Source organism: Nipponia nippon, unplaced genomic scaffold (assembly GCF_047370975.1).
Source record: "Nipponia nippon isolate SJK-2023a ecotype South Korea unplaced genomic scaffold, ASM4737097v1 scaffold_19, whole genome shotgun sequence".
Taxonomy (NCBI): domain Eukaryota; kingdom Metazoa; phylum Chordata; class Aves; order Pelecaniformes; family Threskiornithidae; genus Nipponia; species Nipponia nippon.
In genome coordinates, this window is record NW_028262335.1 from 9,804,869 (window position 1) to 9,823,976 (window position 19,108).

General features: G+C 43.5%; 1 protein-coding gene; it reads left to right on the forward strand.

Annotated features, from left to right (window-relative positions):
- The window catches only part of LOC148056045 (uncharacterized), a 44,547-nt gene that overhangs the window by 9,260 nt on the left and 16,179 nt on the right, over nt 1-19,108 (forward strand).

Genomic DNA, 19,108 nt, shown 5'->3' on the forward strand with positions numbered 1-19,108 from the left:
GGCTCCAGCTGGGGCAGCCCCAGGTGTGGCCAGTGAGGCTGAGGATGGGGCTGGCCCAGCTGTGTGAAGGGGCTCTAGCTGTAAAGGGGGCTGCCTGGGCATGCCTGCTTGAGAAAGCTGATGAAGGGGAATGGGCTGAGGAGGGAGTCCTGCAGGCAGGTGCCTCCTGCAAGGAATGGCCAGCCTGTGTGGCGAGGAAGGATCCCTCCGAGCCGTCCCCGACAGGGCAGACACCAGCACGCAGTGCTAGGAGCTCAGTGCCTCTGTTGGCTACGTGGGTGAGCCACCAGGTATTGAGGAAGCCTTGCGGAGGAGGAGCATAGAGGTGCCCGCTGCATGCTGCTGAATGGGCGAGGGTCCGGCGTGCAGCACTGCAGAGGAGGAAGGGGCAGAGGCAGAGAGAGAAGCGTCGAGGCGGTGAAGGTCTCCTGCCGGCACCAGGAGCTGTGGTGAGTCACGCGTCCTCTCCTCTGTATCCTGGCCCATCTCTGCCACCCTTCTCCAGATGTCTGCCTGCCTCCCTTCCTCCGTCTGCCTCTCTGCCCACCTACCTGCATGGCTCCCCAAAACTTGTTATTCTTCTGCCAACTCTGGAGAATACGCCGTTGCATTTTAAATTTTTTTTATGTGTCTCTCTAGCCAGCTCCCTCTCCCTATTTTTCAGTTTTTCTGCACTGCCTTGTGGCCTATTACTTTTAAATTTTCATTTCTATATGTCCTCCCTGTCCAGCTCCCTGACCCTATGTTTTTTTAATATCTCCCTCTGCTCTGTACCCCATTGCTTTTCAAACTTTCTTTCTATGCCTCCCTCTATCTGGCTCCATTTTCCTATTTTTTATTTCTGCTCACTCTTTCCTTCACCCTGTGTGTTTTAAAATTCCTTTATATGTACGTATCTCTCTCGCCAGCTCCGTGGCCTTATTTTTTAGTTCTCGCCTGTGCGAATTGTACCCCATCGCTTTTTGAATTTTCTTTCTATTTGTCCCTCTATCTTCCACCCTGTCCCTATTTTAAAATTCTTTCCTGTGTTTCCTGTACCCCGCCACTTGCTCTTTTTGTGTATCCCATTATTTGTCTCCCTGTCATTATTTCTTAACGTTTTCCTATTTGTCCTGTACCCCATTGCTTTTTTAGTTTTATTTCTATGTCTCCCACTATGCGGCTTACTGTCCCTATTTTTTTAATCCGTCCCTTTGGTCAGGGAAGGGTCTGTCCAGGCATGCCTGCCTGAGGGAGCTGATGAAGGGGAACTGTCCAAGGAAGGAATCCAAGGGAGTCCTGCAGGCAGTTGCCTCCAGCAATGAATGACCAGTGCCTGCAGCGAGGAAGCATCCCTCTGAGTGTCCCTGACAGAGCGCATTACCAGCACACAGTGCTGGGAGCTCAGTGCCTCCATCGGCTGCACGGGAGAGCCACCGGGAAGCTTGGTGGTGGAGGAGCGTTGAGGCACCTGCTGCCGAGGCAGACAGAAAAGCATTAGGGCAGCGAAGGTCTCTTGCCGGTGCCAGGAGCTGCGTCGAGTCGCGCGTTCTCTCGTGTGCATCCTGGTCCACCTCTGCTGCCCTTCCCCGGATCTCTGCCTGCCTGCCTCCCTGCCTGTCTCTGCTTCTGTCTCCCTCTCTGCTGGCCCACCTACCTGTCTGGCTCCCCAAAGCTTGTTATTCTTCTGTGAACTCTGCCCTGTACCACTTCACCTAGTAATTTTTTTCTGTTTCCCTCTTTGCGGCTCCCTCTCCTTATTTTTTCATGCTTTCCTGTATTTTTTGTACCCCGTTGCATTTTAATTTCTCTTTCTACATTTCTGTCTCTCCAGTGCCTTGTCCCTATTTTTTAATTCCTCCCTCTGTCCTGCACTCCATAGCTTTTAAAATTTTCTTTCTATGGTTCCTCCTATCCATCTCCCTGTCCCTGCTTTTCTAATATTCCCATTTCTTGTGCCTGATCACTGTTTAAATTTTCTTTCTATGTTGTCCTCTATCCATCTCCCTGTCCCAATGTTTTAATTCTTGTCTATGTTTCTTGTACTTAGTTGCTTTTTAAAACTCCTTCTAGGTCTCTCTCTATCAGGCTTCCTTTCTTGATTTTTAAAATTCTTCCCTCTATTTCTTGTACCCCATTGCTATTTGATGTCTCTTTCAAGAATTCCTGTTACCTGGCTCCCTTTCCCTGAATTTTAAGTCCTCCCTTTCATCTGCATACCTCCTCGCTTTTAAAATTTCCTTTCAATATTTCCTTCTATTGTCATCCCCGTTCCTATTTTTTAATTCTTTCCTGTATTTCTTGTAGCCTGTTGCTTTTAAAAATTTCTTTCTATGTCTCCCGCTATCCGGTTCCTTGTCCCTATTTTTTAATTCCTCCCTCTCTGTCCTGTACCCAGTTGCTGTAAAAGATTTCTTTCTATGTCTCCATTTATTTAGTTTCCTGTTCTTCTTTTTATTTTTTTTCTGTCGATACTATCCTCCGTCAATTTAAAATTTTGTTTCTATGGCTACTTTTAGCCAGTTCACTGTCTTTATTTTCTAATTCTCTCCTGTCTGTCCTGTACCCTGTTGCTTCTTTGATTTTCTTCTTATGTCTGCTTTTATCAAGCTCCCTATCCACAGTTTTTAATTCTTTCCTGTGTTGTGTACCCTGTTGACTTTAAAATTTACTTTTATGTGTGTCTCTATTTTTTTCCCATTCTTAGTTTTTGATTTATTCCTGTCTTTCCTTAAAGCCATCACATTTTACATTTTCTTTCTACATCAAAGTTTATCTACTTTGCTGTCCCTATTTTTTATGGTTTGCTGTCTATCCTGTACCTGTAGCTTTTAAAATTTTCTTTCTATGTCTCCTTTAACCAATCCACTGTCTTTTTTATTTGTTTCTCATCTGTTTGCACCTAATTGCTTTTGAAATTTTCTTCCTATGTCTCTCTGTATTTTTCTCCCTATTTTTATTTTGTAACTTTTCCCTTGTCTTTCCTTAATGCCTCCGCTTTTATAATCTTCTTCCTATGTCTCCCTCTTTCTCTCACCCTCCCCTTATTTTAATTTTTTTCACATCTTAATGCCTTTGCTTTTAAAATTTTCTCTCTATGTCAACTTTTAACCAGTTTTTTTTACCCATTTTTAATTTTTTTCTGATTGTCCTTTACCCAGTTGCTTTTATAATTTTCTTTCTGTGTCTACTTTAACCATTTTACTGTCTTTATTTTTAAATTTTTCCCTGTCTGTCCTGAACCCTGTTGTTTTGTTAATTTTCATTCTATGTCTATTTTATAAAGATCCCGATCCATATTTTTTAATTTATTCCTGTGTTGTGTACCCTGTCACTTTTGAAGTTACATTTCCATGCATATTTTAACTTAAAAAAATTTCAAATTTTCTTTCTTCATCTCTTTTAATTTGCTGTCCCTATTTTTTAATTTTTCCCTTCATTTCCCTAATCCTCATTGCTTTAAAAATGTTCTTTCTACACCTACTTTTTTCCCTTTGATGTCTTTACTTTTAATTATTTCTTCTCTTTCCTCAGTGCCCTCACTTTTAAAATTGTATTTCTACATCTCTGTTTTAGTTTGCCGTCACTGTTTATTAACCTTTCCTTATTTTCTTAATCACCATTGCTTCTAAATTTTTCTGTCTGCTTTTATTCCAATTGCTGTCTTTATATTTAATTATTTCTTGTGTTTCCTTGGTGCCCTCGCTTTTTAAAATTTTGTTTTTGCATCTCTGTTTTAGTGCACTGTCCCTAATGCTGATTGCTTAAGTTTTCTTTCTATGCCTCCTTTTATTCCGTTCACTGTCTTTATTTTTAATGATTTCTTGTCTTTCCTTAGCACTGTCGCTTTTAAAAATTTCTGTCTATGTCCGCATTGTAGTTCAATGTTGCTACTTTGTACTGCTTTCCTCTCTTAATCCTTTGGCTTTTAAAATTTCTACTTCCATCTTGTTTGCTGTCATTAATTTTTAATTATTTTTTCTTGTTTTTCCTTAGTGCCATCACTTTTTAAATCTTCTTGTCCATCTCCATTTTAGTTCACCGATGCGATTTTAAAATTTTTTCCTTATTTCCTTAATCACCATTGCTTTTAAAAGTTTGTCTGTTTTTATACCATTTCCTGTCTTTATTTTGATGTGTTTATCTTTAATTTTTTTTGTCTTTCCTTAGTGCCCTACCTTTTAAAATTTTCTTTCCACAGCTCTCTCTTAGTTTGCTTTCTTTTTCTTTTAGTTTTCTTTCTATGCCTACTTTTATCCTGTTCACTGTCTTTATTATTTAATGATTTCTTGTCTTTCCTTAGTGCCTTTGCTTTTTAAAATTTCTATTTATGTCTGTGTTGTAGTTAGCTGTCGCTATTTTTTAGCGCTTTCCTTTCTTAATATTTGGGTTTTCCTTTTTTGCTTTATCTTGATCATTGGTTTTTAAAATTTTCTACTTTTATCTCCTTTGCTGTCATGAGATGTTAATTATTTTTTCTTGTTTTTCATTACTGCCATTGCTTTTACAATTTTTTTAATTCTACATCTCTCTTTTAGTTCACAGTTTCGATTAATTTTTTCCTTATTTTCCTTATAGTTTGCCATCGCCGTTTTTTCATTTGCTCAATATGGCTTTAATCTCCATTGCTTTTAAATTTTCTGTCTCCTTTTATCCCCTTTGCTGTCTTTATTGTGCTCTAGTTAATTATTTCTTGTCTTTCCTTAGGGCCCTCCCGTTTTAAATTTTCTTGCTCTGCCTTTAGTTTGCTGTCCCTAGTTTTTAGTTCCCTCCCCTTCTTTTCCCTAATGCTCATGGCTTTGCAAATTTTCTTTCTCTGCCCACTTTTCTCCTGTTCACCATCTGTAGTTTTGAATGATTTCTTGTATTTCCTTAGTGAATTCTTTTTTTTATTTCTGCATTGTAGTTCACTGCTGCTATTTTTTAGTTCTTTCCTTTCTCCGTCCTTTGGCTCTTAAAATGTTCTACTTTTATCCCGTTTGCTGCTGTTAGTTTTTGATTGTCCTTTCTTGTCTTTCCTTAGTGCTATCGCTTTTTAGATTTTCTTTCATCATCTCCATTTTAGTTCAGTGATGCTATTTTTGAATGTTATCCTTATTTCCTTAATCACAGTTTCTTTTAAAGTTTTCTGTCTCCTTTTGTTCCAGTAGCTGTCATTATTTCCCTGTATTTATGTTTTAATTATTTCTTGTCTTTCCATAGTGCCCTCACTTTTTAAATTTTCCATCTCCATCTCTTTAAGTTCACTGCCACTATTTTTTAATTTTTCCATTTATTTCTCTAATCCCTGTTACTTTTTAAAATTTTCTTTTATCCCGTTCCCAGTCTTTATTATGCTGTTCTTTTAATTACTTCTTGCCTTTCTTTAGTTCCTTTGCTTTTTAGATGTTCTATTTTAATCTGTTCTAGCCTGCTGTCTCTATGTTTTAATTTTTCCCTTATGGCCCCCTTTTAAAATGTTCTTTCTATGCTTACTTTTCTTTCTTTTGATGCCTTTATTTTTTAATTATTTCTTCTCTTTCCTTGGTGCCGCTGCCTTTAAAATTTTGTATCTATGTATGCCTTTTATTTCGCCATTTCAATTTTTTAGGTTTTTTTCTCTCTTAATCCTTCGGTTTTTAATATTTTCTACTTTTATCTCGTTCGCTGTCTTTATTTTTGAAGTATTTTTTATTTTTTTTCTTTAGTGTGATCTCCTTTTTAAAATTTTCTTTCTATGTCTCTTTTGTAGTTTGATGCTACTATTTTTTAATGTTTTCCTTATTTTCTTAATCACCTTTCTTGTTAATATTTTTTGGTCTACTTTTACCCCATTCACAGTCTTTGTCTACCTTTATTTTTTAATTATTTCTTGTCTTTCCTTAGTGCTGTCGCTTTTTCAATTTTCTTTCCACGTCTCCATCTTAGTTTTCTGTCCCTATTTTTTAGTTTTTCCCTTGATTTCCTGAATCCTTCTCACTTTTTAAAAGTTCTTTCTATGCCTACTTTTTTCCCCTTCACTGTCTTTTAAAAATGATTTTTTTTCTTGCTTCTTTGCCATCATTTTTTAGATTTTGTTTCTTTCTACTTCCCTGTTGTAGTTTAATGTCGCTATTATTTTTTTCTTTATTTCCTTAATTCTATTTGCTTCTAATATTTTCTGTCTACTTTTATTCTGTTGGCCGTCTTTATTTTTAAATTATTTTTTGTCTTGCCTTAGTGCCTTTGCTTTTAATTTTCTTTCTACATCTCTGTTTTAGTTCAGTCCCTATTTTTAAATTTTTCCATTTTATTTCCGTAATCCCCCTTGCTTTTCAGAGTTTTCTACTTTTACCTCGTTCACTGTCTTTATGTTGCTGTCTTGTCTTTTAATAATTTCTTGTCTTTTGTTAGTGCCCTTGCTTTTTAGAGTTTCTTTCTGCATTTATTTTAGTTCACTGTCCCTATTTCATAATTTTTTCCTTTATTTCCCTAATTCCCCTCTGCTTATTAAATCTTCTTTCTATGCCTACTTTTATTACCTTTGAATTTTTTTAATAATTTCTTGTCTTAGTGCCGTCACTTTAAAAATTTTATTTTTACATCTCTGTTTTAGTTTGCTCTCCTTATCTCATAATTTTCCCTTTATTTCCCTAATCCCTGTCGCTTTTAAAATTGTCTACGTTTATTCCCTTTGCAGTCTTTATTTTGCTGTCTTTTCTTTTCATAATTTCTTGTCTGTCCTTAGTGCCCTCGCTTTTTCAATGTTCTTTCTCCACCTCTGAGTTTGCTGTCCCTATTTTTCAATTTTTTCCCTTTATTCCCCTAGTTCCCCTCTGCTTATTAAATGTTCTTTCTATGCCCACTTTTATTCCCTTTGCTGTTTTTTAAAAAATTATTTCTTTTTCTTTCATTCGTGCCGTTGCTTTTTAAATTTTCTTTCCACATCTGTTTTAGTTCGCTGTCCCTATCTTTTAATTTTTCCCTTTATTTCCCTCATACCCATCACTTTTAAAACGTTCTTTCCCTGTCTACATTTTTCCCTTTGATGTCTTTATTTTTAATTATTTCCTTAGTGCCTTTGATTTTCAATTTTCTTCCTATGTCCCCGTTTCAGTTCAGTGCCCCTACTTTTAAATTTTTTCCTCTATTTCCCTAAACTCTGTTGCTTTAAAAATTTTCTACCTTTATTCCGTTCACTGTCATTATTTTTTAATTATTTCTCATCTTTCCTTAGCGCGGTCGCTTTTTACAATTTCTGTCTCTCCGCATTTGTTTGGTTCGCTGTTGCTATTTCTTTAATTCTTTCCTGTCTTAGTACCTCGGCTTTAAAATTTTTGTTTCTACGTCTACTTTTATCTCGTTCGCTGCCTCTGTGTTTAATTTTTTTTCTGTTTGTCCTCTACCCAGTTGCTTTTGAAATTTTCTTTCTATATCTACTTTGATCAAGCTCCCTATCCTTACTTTTTAATAGTTTTCGGTCTGTTGTGTACCCCGTTGCTTTTAAAATTTACTTTGTATGCGTCTCTCTCTTTGTCCCCCTTTCTTTATTTTGTAGTTTTTTCTTGTCTTTCCTAAGAGACGTGGCTTTTATTTTTCCGATGTCTAATTTTATCCCATCCAACGCGCTTATTTGTTAATGCTTTCCTGTCTGTCCTCCAGCCTGTGCTTCACTTCATCTATTTTCTTCGTATGTCTCTATTTAGATTGCCATCTCTATTTTTTTCATTTTCCCCTCTCTTTATCCCTCGGCTTTTAAAATTTTGTTTCCATATGTAATCTGGTTTGCTGTCCCTGTTTTTAGTTCTTTGCTGACTGTGCTGTACCTCTTTGCATTTTCAAGTTTCCTTCTAGGTCTACTTTTATCAAGGTCCCTATGCCTGTTTTTTAATTCTTTCCTGTCCCATCCTTTTTGAATTTTTCTCTCTCTCATCTTTTACGCAGTTTGCTCTCCCTGTTTTTAATTTTTTCTGGTTTTCCTTACCCTGTCGCTTTTAAAATTTTCTTTTTATGTCTCCATTTATCTAGTTCCCTTTCCCTTATTCTTAATACTTTCCTGTCACGTACCATGTTGCTTTTAACGTCTTATTTCTATGTCTCCATTTATCTAGTTCCCTGTCCCATTTTTCTTTCCTGTGTTTCCTGTAGTCCATTGTTTTTTATTTTCCCTTTCAAATCTCCCTCTACATAGCTCCCTTTAACAATTTTTTACATTTCCTGCCTCTCTGTCCTGTTCCCTTTCTATTTCTCACTCTGTCTTACATTCTCTAATTTTTAATTCTTGCCTATGTTTGTTGCTTTTTAATTTCTATTTCTATGACTGCCTCTATCCAACTTCCTGTCACTTTTTTTTAGTTCTTTTTGCTTTTTCCCCCTTTTGTACTTCCCTCTATCCGCCCCGCCCCGCTGCTGCCTGTGTGTCTCTTATTCTCTCTGTCCCTCTCTGCTGTTCCTGTTGTCCCGCTCGGTCCCTCCTGTCTCTCTCCCCTGCCCCCTGTTGCTCCCTGTTCCTGTGGGATCTCCCCATCCTCCTCCTCGCTGCACTCCATTTCTCTCTCTCTCAACACCCTTGTGCGGTTCCCCGTCCCTCTCTTGTTCCCAGTATCCCGTTTTCTGGCTCCCTGTCCTACACCTCTTCTCTACCTCCCTCCATCCTTCCTTCTGCTTTCCTTGTCCCTCTTTTCCCTCTGTCCCGCTGCCTTTGGGCACCAAGCCTCGTAACCAGCTCATTGCTGGGATTTCTGATGGGCGTGAAGGAACAAACATTTGCTGCCTCCTTTGTGACCCCAGATGTGTTTCCAGCCCCTGGCCTCCGGGTGAGCGGCTGCGGTTGGGTCCAGGGGACGCAGTGATGTGCTGTGGGGCTGGGGTGATGGCCTCAGTTCCTGATGGGTTCCAGCTAGGGCAGCCCAGGTGGGACCCATGAAGCGAAGATGGGGCTGGGCCAAGTAGCTGGCACAGTGCTGCGGTTTGGATTTAGGATGAGAATAACGTTGCTAACGCGCCGACGTTTTGTTTGTCGCTGAGTAGCACTTACACCGCTCAAGGACCTTGAGTGAAGAAGCTGGGAGGCGCCCTTATTTCCTCAATTGCTGTACTGTTAACTGTTTTTCTGCTTTGATCCTACTCCTTGTGTTTATTTTGCCTTTTTTTCTTTGTATCTTGTGTTTTCTTAGTAGCCCTGCCTTTTACATTTTTTGCCTACATATCCGTTTTAGTTTGCTCTAGCTTATTAAAAATTTTTTACTTAATCAGCATTGCTGTTAAACTTGTCTGTCTCCTTTTATCCCATTTAGTGTCCTCATTTCAGCGTCTTCATTTTTTATTTCCTATCTTTCCTTTGTTTCCACGCTTTTGAGATATTCTTTCATCATCTCCGTTTTATGTCCCTGTCCCTATTGTTTTTCACCTTTATTTCCCTAATCCCCTTTGCTATTTAAATATTCTTTCTATGCCTCCTTTTTTTCTCTCTGCTCTCTTTTTTACATTTTTTTTTGCTTCTTTGCCATCGCTTTTTAGATTTTCTTTCTCCATCTCTGTTTTAGTTTAGCAATGCTACTTTTAAATGTTTTATTTCTTCAATCACCGTCGCTTTTAAAATTTTGTTGTCTTTTATCCCATTCACTGTCTGTGTTTCGTTGTCTTTATGTTGTAATTATTTCTTGTCTTTCCTGAATGCCCTCTCTTTTCAAATTTTACTTCTACCTCTCTGTTTTAGTTCACCGTCTCTATTATTTTTTTCCTTATTTCTTTAATCACCGTCGCTTTTAAACATTTTGCTTTACTCAGAGATAACTCCTCCACAGGCTTTCATTTTGCCCCAGAGCACTCTTACCTTCCGCTCCGCCACGTCAGATGTCTCCGTTCGGTACCCGGTCTCTCGAGGACATCCGTGCTCTCTTCGGATCCTCTCCCGCGTACTTCATCGCCTCGGCGAATCTTCATTTGTTTCTACGTCCGTGTTCCCCCATCTCACGGAGCCATCCCGTTCCTGTCACGATGTCCCCCCGAGACCCACAGCACCCTTTGAGCTCTGTAGCGCTATTTGTGTTTCTCCCATTCAGACAGAACCCTTGCTCAGGCTTTGTCTGATCCCCAGAGCTCTCTTACCTTATTCTCTGCCATCTAGGATGTCTCTGTTCAGTCGCTCATCCCCCGGGGACATACGTGAGTACGTTGTTAGGGCACCCTCTTGCGTTTCGCATTGCAACCCAGATCCTTTTTCTGTCTCTCTTTCGCTCTCGACACCCCCCTTCTGCCATCATCATGCTTACCGAGGCGGTCCTCGTGCCCCACAGCCGTCTTTTCGCTCTGTAACGCTCTTCGCGACCTTCTCGCTCCCCAGGAACCTTTTTCGATGCCTTATTTAATGGGGTTCGTTTGTGCCTCCGAGCGCTCTTATCGTCCTGTGCGACATCTAGGGTGCCTCCATTTGGTCCCTGGCCTCCCCGAGGACATCTGAGATTTTGGGTGGAACCTTCCTTTTTTTTATTACTTTTATATTTTACTTTCCCTCCAGCAGCTGTTTGTAGGAAGTATGTTGTGCAGATGCTGTAACTTTTTCTCTCTTGACTTTACATCTGTTAGTTTTGAAATCGTGTCTACAGATACAATAGGCTAAAAGGAAACTATCCGGGGGATTTGTCTTTTGTTAGAGAGAAACGAATGAGTTTTTTTTTAGTTTGCACAATCCGATGTCAGCATGAAGTTATTTCAAAACTACAGATGCTTTTTAAAAAGTATATTCCCATTTTTGGCTTAGGTTTTTAGGTGTTGATTTTTTTTTTAAGTCGGTCTTTTCACCTGATTTTCTAGCTAAAGTTCCGATCCCCTCCAGACGTCTTCCTCGTGTCCCGAGCCTTCTTCGGTCTCTCCGGCCCATTCAAGACCCCTCTAACGGCGTCACGATGCCTATCTATGCCTTCGAGGTCACCCTTAGCGTGCCTTTAGCTTCGTAGCGGACCTCGCGCCCCTCTCGTTCCCTCAGAAGACTTCCCGAGTCCGTATCTGTGACCGGCCCAGTTATCCCGGCCTCTTTCCTCTAGCCGTGCCTCTATTCGTTCCCCGGCTGTCTGATGACAACTTTAGTTGGTTCAGATCCCCTCCGGATTTAATTGTCATGTCCCCAATCCTTTTTCTGTTTCTCTGCTCCCTCAGGACATTTTTTTCTCTTGCTCACGATGCCTCCCGAGACCTTTCCTTGTGCTCCACCTCGTTCTTGTAGCACTTTGAGCCATGCAGCAGTCATTCGTTCCTCTATACTATCTAGGATTCCCACGTTCAGTCTCCGGCCACCCGAGGCCATCGGTACTCCACTCGGACAATCACCCAAGTTCCTCCTTGTCGTCCCAAGCCGCCTCTCACCTGTCAGCCCCCCTCGACGCCCCTCTCCCCACAGTCACGACGCCTCCCGAGATGTTCCTCGTTCTCTACGGCACCCTGTAGCACCATATCTCCTTTCCCACCTCTCTCGTTCAGTCGGAGCCTCCCGTCTTTCTTTGCTACCAGCGCTCTTTCGTCTCTCTGCCGTCGAGGGCGTCTTCCTTCGGTTCCTCTCCCGCTTAGTCACGTGGAGTTTGCCGAGATGTTCTCCTGAGCCTCCGAGGCTCTCGCTGTGTCTCCAAGCCATTTTTTCTTACCCTGCCCTCTCATAATTCCTCTACTCTATATAACGATGCCTTCCGAGTCCTTTCTCATACTGCACAGCAGTCTCGTAGCACTTTAGCTCCAGTGCAATTTTTTTTGTTTTGGTGCGCTTTAGAGCCCTCTTATCGTCTTCTTCGCCATTTAGGATGCCTTCGTTCAGCCCCTGATCCCCTGACGACATCTGTACTTTGTTGAAATCCCCCTCGGAGTTCCTCATTGATACCTCTGAGGCTTCTTTGGTGTCTCAGGCCCCCTCGGGATTCCTCCATTGCCGAGCTCTCGCGAGATACCCCCTACGCCCTAGAGCCCTGTTTTAGCTCAGCAGGGAGCTTTGTGCACCTCTTTTCCCCTCCGAGCCCTTCCCGAGTCCACCTCCGTTACCCCGGTCGGTCCTTCCGTCCTCTCACCCATTCGGCATGCCTCCATTCGGTCCCCGATGACATCCGTCCTTTGCGTGACTCCTTTTAGAGCTCATTGTGTCCTCGAGACTACTTTGGTCTCTCTGGCCCCCTCGGGGCCTCTCCTTCTGCCTAACCTTTTGTAAAGCCATCTTCGTGCTTCGCAGCAGTCCCTTTGGTTTTTTGTCTTACGCTACGTTTCTATTTGGTGGCTGGTACCCCAAAGACATCTACCATCAGTTCAGATCTGCTCTTGAGTTTTTCAGAGAAGGCGATAGTCTTCCCCTCTTTTTATTGACAGATCTCCCGTGGTTTTTTTTGTTGTGTTTTGCAATTTATATTTGTTCTAGCTACTTAGGCATTCATTCAGCTGCCTCATACGGCCTCTGAGATGTTTTTTGTGTTTCTATGGGATTTTTGTGGTTTTTGTCTCTTAGGACTCATCTAGTTCTATTAAGGGAGTCCGTCAGAGAGACCGTTGAAGTGACTGAACCGTTGGTGATTTACAGTAAATAATTTACTTTGAGACCGGAGGAATTTTCAAAAAAGGATTTTTATGGGATTTAATTACGCTTTGTCATTCAGTTCTATCTGGAACGTACTTTTGGTGGAAGTTAAGTAGCGCACGCGGTTTCGCTAGCAACGAAGCGTAATTCCATAACATCCTGTTTTTTTCATGGGAAACTAAAGCATGTAATTGTTGGTAATAATGTCACTAACGAGTTTAATGGGTTTCTTTCTTACATAGTTTGGTAGGAGGTCTATCTCATTCTATCTGCACCCCAGAAAAAATACATTTAATTCCTTACCCGGTCACGTTGCCAATGCGATAGATGCTGTTGCTGTAAAAGAATAGATCTTCTCATTTCTAGTAAGGGTCACTTTCCCCATTTAAGTCCTTTACACATTGAAAACCTAAGGCATAGAAGGAGCCTTCTTGCTGCTCCTCCGGCAGCCTTTATGCCATCTGGTGGTTTGTCCCTCCCCTTTCCCAGGTGAGTGTGGGAAGGGCGGTGGGCGGGGCCAGGGGTATATGAGCCACAGCCTCAACTCAGGCAGCTCAATCTGCTTTTGGGTTTCAGTGGTGTTAGTGTTCTGCTGTTCCTTCAGTCAATTCCAGATTTTGATCTGCTTTAGTTATTTGAGTAGGTGTGTTTTGATATTGAGAGAAGCAGAAGCGTTTGTTTGAGGTAAGGGCTTTGGGACTAGTTGAGGTTCAGCATCATGTATAGTAAAAAACAGACTTGTGTGCAGATTTATTTCTTTTTTTTTTTTTCCTCCTCAGTATTGTATTGGGTGTTTAGGAGCGGTAAGATGGATTAATAGTCTGAGCTTGGATTTTCTTTTTTTATTTTAAGTGTGTTGTATGTTTTTGGAATTTCTGGCTCTATTGAAGATAGAACTTTGTTTTCTTCACTAGTTCTGCCATGCAAGTTCTCGATAGCCTTTCTTAATAGGACTGACGGTGAGATGATCTAGCAGGGGTTAAGGTGGGCATCTTGTATCTATATGCATATGGAGTTATCAAGAAAGCAGCAGGTATATAAGGCATAGTGTCTTTCAGAGTACGGAAACGGTCCATTATCTTTCTTAATTGCTGACAGAGTACCACGTTGTCCCTAGAACCTTTGCGGCTTGCAGTAGGTACCTCATAGATTATAAGCATGAGGACTTCACTGATTTTGTGGGTTTGTAGCAGAGCCTGGAGTCTACAGGAAGATGAAAGGTAAGGGGAGCTTACAGAATGTGGGGCACAGCTTAGAAGAGCAGCTCCAGAGGAGCAGCTGACATGGGAGGTTCAGGGGTGCGAATACAGGGCAGGAGCTGTTGGGAAGGAGTGGCTTTCCTTCCCTGCGGGTTCAGGAGAAGAGAAGGGGTTTTTCAAAGTTTTGGGAGCGGGGGATGGTTGGGTAAGGGAGGTAGGTTCACTGTTTTTTTTCAGAAGGGTTGTGCAGTTGAATTTGGTTTTTGATCAGGTCTGTTCTGGTTTTGTCTCTCCACAGCCGACGGGAGATGGGAGGAAGTCACGAGAGACGCAGCGTAAACTGTCCGGGCTTCTGCATAGGAACAAGTTTTCTGAGATGAGACTCGTCTGATGTTTGGCCCTGCATTGGGTACATTAAGGTACATCAAAATATACCCTCCAGAAGTCTCGGGTCTCTGCTCCTCCGTGCCTCTTATTTTATTCGCTGAGCTAATTTTTGCTTCTGTCCCTTCACCGTCCATCGGGATGTCACAGAAATTGTAACTTAGAGGCATTGACTAGGCACTTATTTCCAGTGCAGGCTTGCGTCGCTGTCTTCCCTCGTGTTTCTTGGAGAACAGGATGTGTATTTGTGCTCTTAAAAATCTCCAGGGAAGGGTGTGTCTTATCACAGTCCTGGGCGTGCGAGCTTTTTCTGTTTTTCTTTTTGCCTTTTTCCTTAAGTGTCCAATGAGTCTTTTTCTAGTGTCGGTCATGACAGCGATGTTCTTGTTTATAGTGTTTTTAGCACCGGTTTCTGTAGTCATACGGTGTCCATTTTAGATCTTTGAGTCACCGTGTTACGCTGTTGTGGTTTTTCCATTGGCGGACTGCCGTTGTAATTCCCAATGGGGCTTTGTAGGTTATCGGGCTCCAGGGTCTCGAGCCGCTTTTGCAGCGGCCCTCTTGTCCTCACAGCTCCATCTATCGGGCAGTCTCTGTTGCTGCGCGGTGCAATGTTCTGTTTTTTTGGAAGTTCCTGGGTTTGTCATATTTTCTGGGTTTTGGTTACAATTTTTTTTGCAGGATTTCTGTTGTGTATTCCTGCAGGTAAGGTCAGGTTGTCTTTTGACATCCAGGTCCCTGTGGCTCTCCTTCCTCTCTTTTTTTGTTTTTCCTTTTGTAGTTATCCTCACCAGCTTTTTCCCACGATGGGAGCAGTAGAGAGGGGAGCGGAGCTCTGGGGACATCTGGGGAGGTAACGTCAGGATTCCTCCTGTCTTTGCAGGTCTGGCCCTGAGGAAGTCCGGTATGCGGGTTGACGGCGTGAGTATTTATTATGCGGGTGCGCTAATACCTTTCAGAGTGTGTCAGAGGGTAAGGATTTTGTTATGTTTGGTGTCACGTTGTTCTGTGTATTTGTTGAAGATGTGAGTTTTGTGTGGGACGAAGTGGGCTATCTGACTGGTTTTTGGGATAAGGTGGGGTACATGTGTGTTTAGGTTGTATCTTATTTGCCAGGTGTTTTGAACTAATTGTATCTGAATTTCCTAGGGAGTCCCAAATGGGTTTGGGGCACTCTGATGGCAGGTGCTGTTGCCACAAGGCAAAGCAGGGTCATAGCAGAGTTTTTCTGCCGTTTGTGGGGCTGGGCTCAGCCATCTCCTGCACAGACTCCTGTTGTGTAGCGGTCAGGGGTGGTAGCTTTCTTTTGATTTCTCAAAGAACAAGAGGATGGAGCGTGTTGTAGGAGCATAATCATTTTCTCTTCCTTTGGCAGTAGAGGCATCCGAGGGCCAGTCCGCATGCGAGGAACAGCACCAGGCTGTCTGTGTTGACCATCAGCAGAGGAAGGAAGCTTCTTTAAGAAGCCGAGGTGATTACGTAGAGTCTTTATTTGTTCGCTTTAATTTTCATCACGGGGGTGGGGAGGGGCTGGGACATGCAAAACGTGGTCCCAGATGGGCGACCCGTCTGTTATGTGGCAGGCCGTGAGAAATATCACGGACAGCACTGGACAGGCATTAGAACCCGGTGCTTGGGTCCAACTGACCTGGCAGAACCATCCTGCCATCTCAAGTAATGCGTGCTTCTGTACGGAGATTTTAATAGCTCGCTCCGCATCACCTTTGGCTTTTCCTCATTGAGCTCGTATTTTGGCCAGAAGCATCTCTCATGAAGCGTTTGGGTCTGAGGGGCCTCCGTGAGATTTTTGGCGCCCTTCTCCATGAGATTCTGTGACCATCAAGTCACGTTCAGCATCTGTCTGCTGTCAGGTCTCCTGTAACTACTATGCAGTTTCAGCTTAAGGCTTTATAGTGCAGCGTTATCTAATAGTAGCGTTGCATACACAAGTAGCTTCCGGCAGCCCAGCGTCCTGTCCCGTACATGTTGGCGCTCTTATGCGAGCGTGCTGTCTACCGAGGGGTTCTCCATCCTGCGGTTCATGGAGTCCTTTAGGAGTTAGTTCTCCGTAAAGGAGGAGCCTGTCTTTACACGAGCCATGGTCATTTGCTACTTGTAGCTCTTTTGGTGTTTGGCCTATCATTGGTCTTTGCCTATATTGGGGTTATTTGGCAGTATGCGTAATTTTTGCGTGTCGGTGGGTAGTTTGACTTAATCTTGCGGTTTAAGCAATAGGTCTGGGCTAAGCGGCGCAGTCGAGCGAGGAGTGACAGCGAAGGTGAGCAGACGGCGTTGTGGGCCACGATGGAGGTTGAGATCGATCGTTCTGGGATTTGTGCTTTTGGGCTCTCTGTGTTGCTTGAGTACCTAAGTCGGTCCAAGGGATTTGCATGGTGGGCTCTTTGTTTAGGAAAGCAGTATGTAACATCTGCGTGTGTCTCCACAATCTCCCGAGGCGGAGCCGGCATCGAAGGTTACGGTTCCCGAGTCATTGGAGACGGACCGACTATACGAGCAGGTGCCTGACATGGATGCTGACCCCGGAGGTGTGGCACGGGAGGCGAGCGGAGCCGCGTTAAGAGGCTGGGGGCAAGGATGAGTCCGGCATGTGGCTATTGGGGTAGGGGAAAGAAGAGGTCAGCGTCTACTTCTCATGGGTATTACTGTCTGTCTTGGTTTTTTTGTAACTCACTGATGGCGCTGCATCAGCCTGGCAGGTCAGAGCGTAAAGCTCGAATTGACAAGGTTAGCAGAGTGAAGAAGTCAGAATGGGGAAGGTTCGCTGTTTGCTAGGGTATTTGTGAGCACCCGGTCGACTTTGTTTTATTGTTGCTGCAGATGCATAGTAGGGAGCTGGACACCGAAGGGATGAGGCGAGCGGAGCGTTGCGAGAAGGTAGGTCGGCACGCAGCGACAGAGGGAACGTGCCCCTGTCGGCGCCTATGTGCCTAGCTAGCGCTCTGTTTTGAATGTGTAAAGCGACTCGCAAAACTACATGCAAATCAGAAGGTCTGGCCTGAGGTCATCAGGCAAGGTGGGTGATCAACATCAACCGTAGCAGCAGTTTATTTTGAGGTGTAGAATTGTTGGAGCAGGTGACCACTTCCAGACACAACGGTTGTTTTTACATTTCTGGTTTCTAGGCGCCACGGGTGATGCTGGCCGCAACATCTGGCGTTAGACTAGAAGCGAGCGGAAGGCTAAGGTGCTTCCGAGGCAGGCGTCGTTGCGGAAGAGGTCAGCGTTGACTGGCATGACGCTGAGCGATGGCACTCCGTGTTTGCAGATGATGAAGAGGGTCTGGGTGATTGCAGTGACATCTCAGGTAGCCTATGTGGTCTGTTATAAAAGATGGTTTCTGACCCCCAGCCCTCTGAAAGGCAAGTTGAGGGCCAAAGCTATCTTTGTGCAGGTGATGGGCTGGGTGGGGGAAGCGCAGCAGGGGCGGGCAGGCGTTATAAAATCAGCGTAGCGGAGAAGGCGGTTTGAGATTATGCACGTACGGGCAGAGGGGGCACGGGGTTCTTTGTGTAAAACACAACTGTCTACCGGGCAGGGCAGGTCCAGCCTGCGTCTGTGTTACTGTGTAGTCTTTGTAGTCCGTCTTGTGTCTCATACCATACCTTACTTACGTCATGATGTCTCTATTCTTCTCCGTCTGGTGGGCACATTGCAATACCCAGGGTCTCGTAAGCCTCAGCTCATCAGTGTAACGATAACAGAGTCCTTCCTTTCTTGAATTAAAGTTTATCACGTGGATCAGTCACATGTATCTTGCGTATCAGAAGTTTACGGATGGTAACTTATTGCGATGGCGATTAAGACGGCATCAGCATCGCTGCTCGAGAGCCGTCTGTTTTCCCAGAGTCTTTTTCTGCGACTTGTTCCCTGCATCCTAACATTCTTAGGTATTTAAGCCTGGCTTCTCACACCTCCGTCATCCCAGTTACGGACATATCTTTTTTTATATATCTTGATCACTGGCCATGGTATTTGACTTTTGTGGGGCTGCCATAGGTTCTTCCTCACGGCCCCATCGATCTTATTGCCTGTTGGCATCTCTGGGCCGGGACTCATTCCTTTTGACAAGAGTTTTTCTTAGATATCTGGGTGACGTCATCCGTAGCGTTTGTGCGCAGTGTCGGTCTGTGTGCGTACGTGTCCGGGTTGGAGCCGCTTCGCCTGGGGGCATAGCAATGGTAGAGTCCAGGGAAGATTAGCACGAAGAGCGATGGTTAATGTTAATACGCCTAGACTGTTTTGGCAAAGGTGGTACGGCCTATTTCCAAGCAACCGGCCATTGGCAGCAGGTGAGGATGAGAATTTCTGTAGTGTTTGGTGGGTGCCGAGGGGATGACTGGAGCTGTCTGGGAGACTCGGCTTGAATGCTAGAGTGCTGCTAGTTGAGCAAATGGAATCTCAAAGGTGTTAAGGCTTGTATATGTAGGGCTTAATGTTTGAGTTACCTATTTCTTTTAATGGCAGGGTGTACTTGGGCTCTAGATGGTATTGCCGAATGGGAACAAGAGTAGTGGAATCGGTTAATCTCTCGCTCGGTATCCAGGTGACTTGTTTGATATCATTGTTTTTGCAGGTGCAGAAGCACCAGCCGTGCGAGGTGACGGTGAGGTGAGCGCCATAAGAAGGCGGGTCAGCGTGCGGTGTTAGAGGGAAGATGTGACCGGTAGCTGTATGAGTCGATTGCAGTTTGTGTTTCTTTGTTTGAAGGCGTGAGGCCATGTGGGATCTGGGCACCGAAGCTGACTTGGGCACGGCGAGCGATGACTAGCGGGCTGGTGTAGCCGTTAGTTTTCAGGTGTCTTATTGTGGGTGAAGCTATAAACACGCCTTGTTGTTAGGGTTTTACAGGCGGTACTCACACCTCGACGTGGCAACCTGAAAACAGCAGAGGCAGCGCTGGAAACGGGCCAAGGTAAAGGAGGAGGAGATGGGAATTGGTGTGGGCAGGCTCTCATTTTGGGTAGTATCTCAGCATCTGTTATTCGCTTTGATTTTTTTGCAGACGATGCATGTAGTA